The sequence below is a fragment of the Bidens hawaiensis genome, unplaced genomic scaffold, assembly GCF_021521415.1.
Source record: "Bidens hawaiensis isolate Kalapana, Puna unplaced genomic scaffold, B.hawaiensis_p1.1 tig00052599_1, whole genome shotgun sequence".
Taxonomy (NCBI): Eukaryota; Viridiplantae; Streptophyta; class Magnoliopsida; order Asterales; family Asteraceae; genus Bidens; species Bidens hawaiensis.
In genome coordinates this window covers 114,238-119,027 of record NW_027506228.1, presented here as the reverse complement: position 1 = coordinate 119,027, position 4,790 = coordinate 114,238, and the positions used below count along the sequence as shown (strand labels likewise).

The following is a 4,790-nucleotide window of genomic DNA, read 5'->3' as shown; positions in this document are numbered from 1 at the left end:
GACGGAACTATGCGATTAAGCATAGATTATCGAGAACTACACAAGATCACAATCCGAAATCGGTATCCCTTGCCTCGCATAGATGATCTATTTGACCAGCTACAAGGTGCTCAATTCTTCTCAAAGACCAATCTAAGGTTCGGTTATCATCAACTGAAGGTCAAGAAAGATGATGTTCCAAATACCGCCTTTCGCACTCGCTACGGCCATTATGAATTCTTGGTTATGCCCTTTGGACTAACCAACGCGCCTCCAGTCTTCATGGATTTGATGAATCGTGTATTCCACAAATTTCTCGAAAAATTCGTCATTGTCTTTATTGATGACATTCTAGTATATTCTAAGAGCCGTGAAGAGCATGAAGCACATCTACATGTAGTACTTAGAATTTTGCGAGATAAGAAGTTGTATGCAAAATTTTCAAAATGTGACTTTTGGCTTAGTCAAGTGGCATTCTTAGGTCATGTCATATCCGTAGAAGGAATCATGGTGGATCCAGCAAAGATCGAAGCTATTACAAAATGGCCTAGACCCACTTCTGTTACCGAAGTACGAAGTTTCTTGGGTCTTGCTGGCTACTACCGAAGATTTGTTGCTGTCATTGCTTTTCCTCTCACGAAACTCTTGAAGAAAGGAGTAAAGTACTCATGGAAGGAAGAACAAGAGAAAAGCTTCGGCGAATTAAAGAAACGACTCGTATCGGCTCCGATACTCACTCTTCCTTCTGGATCAGGAGGTTACCAAGTCTATAGCGATGCCTCAAAGAAAGGCCCAGGCTGTGTGTTAATGCAACATGGGGAAGGTTATCGCTTACGCCTCGCGTCAATTGAAGCCGTATGAAGTTAACTACCCAACACACGACTTAGAATTAGCCGCAGTCGTCTTTGCCTTGAAAAAATGGCGACACTATCTATATGGCAAAACTTGTGACATCTTTACCGACCATAAGAGCCTCAAGTATATATTCACTCAAAAGGAGCTAAATATGAGACAAAGAAGGTGGTTGGAACTTTTAAAGGATTATGCTGCGAATATTCAGTACCATCCAGGAAAAGCAAATGTTGTAGTTGATGCCTTGAGCCGAAAGAATTTTGGTGGTATATCCTGCCTTCAAATTCAGCCTCATATTATTTATGATTTTAATAAATGGACATCGGGCTTCAGATTAGTGAATCCGATAGATATCTTGCTAGAATGCAGATTAAAAGCAAGATGGAGGTTTATGGGCGATTGTACAAAACCTTGAAGTGGGTAAGCAATCTGAATTTCGTATAGATGAAACGGAGTGATTTGGTATGGCAAAAGACTTTATGTACCCGATGACTCCACCATTCGTGAGTCTTTGTTAACCGAAGTGCATAGCTTACCATTTTCTATTCACCCGGGATCTACAAAGATGTATCAGGACTTATGACAGAACTTTTGGTGGAATGGGATGAAAGAAGACGTTGCTCGATATGTAAGTAAATGTCTCACCTGTCAGCAAGTGAAGATTGAACATAAAAGAGCAAGTGGACTGTTGCAGCCATTGGCTATTCCGGTTTGGAAGTGGGATGAGATTACAATGGATTTTGTTATTGGCTTGCCAAAGACATTCAAGAAAAACGATGTTATATGGGTTGTAGTCGATAGATTGTCTAAGTTCGCTCATTTTATACCGATTCAGCAAAAATTTTCGGTTAGTCAGTTATCCGAAGTTTTTCTTCAAGAGATTATTCGACTCCATGGGACGCCATCTTCGATTGTTTCAGATAGAGACCCACGTTTCACATCACGATTTTGGAAAGGTTTTCAAAATGCTTGGGGTACGCCCCTGAAATTTAGTACGGCTTGTCATCCACAGACAGATGGGCAATCGGAACATACAATTCAAACCATAGAAGATATGATTTGAGCATGTGCACTTGAATGGTTCGGAAACTGGGATGATTATTTATGCCTTGTTGAATTCGCTTAAAATAACAGCTGGCAAGCAAGTATCGGTATGGCTCTATTCGAACTATTATATGGTCGCAAATGTCGAGCACCTATCTGTTGGGAGGAAGTCAGAGAAAAGATTATTGAAGGACCTGAGCTAGTCCAAGTTACTAATGAAAAACTCACTATTGCATGGGAGAAGCTAAAAGAAGCCCAGATAGACAAAAGAGTTATGCGAATCAACATAGACAAACACTCGAATTCAAAGTTGGTGACCATGTATTCTTAAAAGTATCACCTTGGAGTGGCATTTGCAGATTTGGAACTAAAGGAAATCTTAGTCCTCGTTTCATTGGTCCCTTTGAAATTCTCGACAGAATCGGAGAAGTTTCATACCAACTACCGTTACCGCCACAACAATCTCACGTTCATAATGTTTTGCATGTGTCCTTGTTAAGACGATACAATTATCATCCGCTCCACGTCATTAGTTACCCATCACTTACAATACATGAAGACTTGTCATACGAAGAAGAACCAGAAGCCATCCTAGATCGACAAGAAAGAATCATGCGAAAGAAAGTAATTCCGTTCGTGAAAGTCCTTCGGAAAAATCACTCTGAACGGGAAGCTACGTGGGAAACGAAAGAGTGGATTCGTTCAAAACACCCTGGTTTATTCGAGCAATAGAACATTAGTCCAGGTGACTATAGACCTTATTTCTTATCTATATTATGACATTTCCGTATACGTATGTTTGATCAATAAATAATAGTTGTAATAACCAATATTTTAAAAATCATTTTTAACTTAATATATATTTTAAAATAAACATTGTTACACTTAATAAAACTGAATAACTAAATGACTTCAAAAATAAATTCATAATGGTGGTGTATAAAATAAATCTGATGAAAAACAAAATGTCAACTAAATTTTATATATAAACTAAATTATGATATAAACTATATGATAAAAGAAAAAGAGTAATATGTAGTAAAAAAATGAAAGAAACAAATAAATAAGACAAGAAGTTAAGTTTTTGCGTGAAGGTAAAATACTTCATCCATATCTCTACCTTAATGGCAAAGTAAATTAATTTTAAATACATGCATTGGAACATAGAAAATTCACCCCCTCCCCCCCCCCCCCCCCCCGACGCAAGTTTGCACCTTCCGATACTAAATTCTGGTAACGGTTCACTTTTCCGACGAACCTAAACAAACCCACCCACGTCACAAATTGGTACATGTAGTACTTATCTCTATGGTGTGTGACAAATTGTGAAGCTTGAATATTCAAAAGCATCATATAGAAATCAAGACAAGTTTCCGACCAACCTGTTCTTTTCCGACAAATCGATATGAACCCAAACAACGTAACAATACCCTTGATTCACCATCTTTACTCCATAGCCAACCCCCACCACCTTTGAACCATCACGCGACATCACAACGGAACCGGCGTCAATCGACAAACTTTCTTTTTATTACTACCTTCCATAAACTTAAAAGTAAGGTAACACCAATTTTTTAAACTACCTTTAACTATCTTCAAATTATTAATTGGTAATATTCGGTCACTTCGTCACATTCAGGAACTCTCATAGAACTCAAAACAATTTTTCAATCAACTTGCTCGCTTACCGGCAAAGTGTTGAAGAAGACGAAGCAAGGGTAACTTTAATATAATATTTCTTAGTATTATAAAAAATAATAATAAAATAAAATAATAATAATAATAATAAAATAATAGAAACCTAGTTTAATTGGCAAACTCAAAAACCCATCAAACTTATGCAAGGAGTTCGACAACCATACTTTCTAACTTCATTTTAAACTTTAACAAGACCCATGAAAATTTTAAGTTACAGTTATGATTAGTCCACCTTTTGATACATTATATGTAGGTCATGAAACAATATAAACTTTTCATGTGAACTTAAATGAGTCTACTTCCATTTATTAATTTTGATAAAAGTAATTATTACAAACAATCTTTAACAGTAAATGACAAACACACAAGACTAGGTATTTAAATTTGGAGAAACCAATAATAATTCTAAATTTCTTGTGTGTAGATAATATAGAACGCTTGTAAACAAGTTAGAATCATTTTTGGAACATTAAAGGTACGGATCCTTATCCCCACTCTTCATTGCTTTCATATTCAATTGTTATAAGCCATTATTTTCATGTACAGTGGAAATTCCCCGCATCTTTAAAATATCGATTCAGTTGACTTTCCGTTGAATTTTTATTCTGACTATTATATAGTTTGGCTTCATGCGATAGAATTATGTTAGTTGTACTCATTATCGCATGTTCCGATATATGTTACGATAAAATATTTGCTATGAGTTATACGAATAAGATCATTTGTATTCCGATACCCTGAGTGCCGCTTCTCGTGGAGTGTCCCACGAGCATGTTGTTGCGGCATCGACAGCATGTGCACCACCCGTGAAGGTGAGATCAGTTCACGGCGTCTCTTAAGTACAAGTGGTACATATGACTATTAGGAGGCGTATGGATCGGTCCTAGGATTAATATTAAGGAAATGGATTGCAGGTATGCCAACTCGCCATCTCGTGTGATAAATATGCAGGAGTAGCTACCTGTATATTATCACGTTTTATGTTTCACTCATGGGTACATCCGTATGATACGATTGTATTTATTTAATAAGATTACTTTGCATTGTATCACTTATTATAAGTTCCATCTAAATGACGTCCAATTAAATCCTTTATTGTTTGAGCTTATTATTTCGTACTGAGTATTCGGCTCATTCCGTTGTTATTTAATTTTATACAGGTACACAGGTTACTTTGGGCGGGGTTAAGAAAGAAGAATAAAGCAACAGGGTCCTAA

General features: G+C 36.8%; 1 pseudogene; it reads left to right on the top strand.

Annotated features, from left to right (window-relative positions):
- Window positions 1-261: 261 nt before the first annotated feature.
- On the top strand, window positions 262-840 carry LOC143617167 (putative mitochondrial protein AtMg00860 pseudogene; annotated as a pseudogene).
- The last annotated feature ends 3,950 nt before the right edge of the window (window positions 841-4,790 follow it).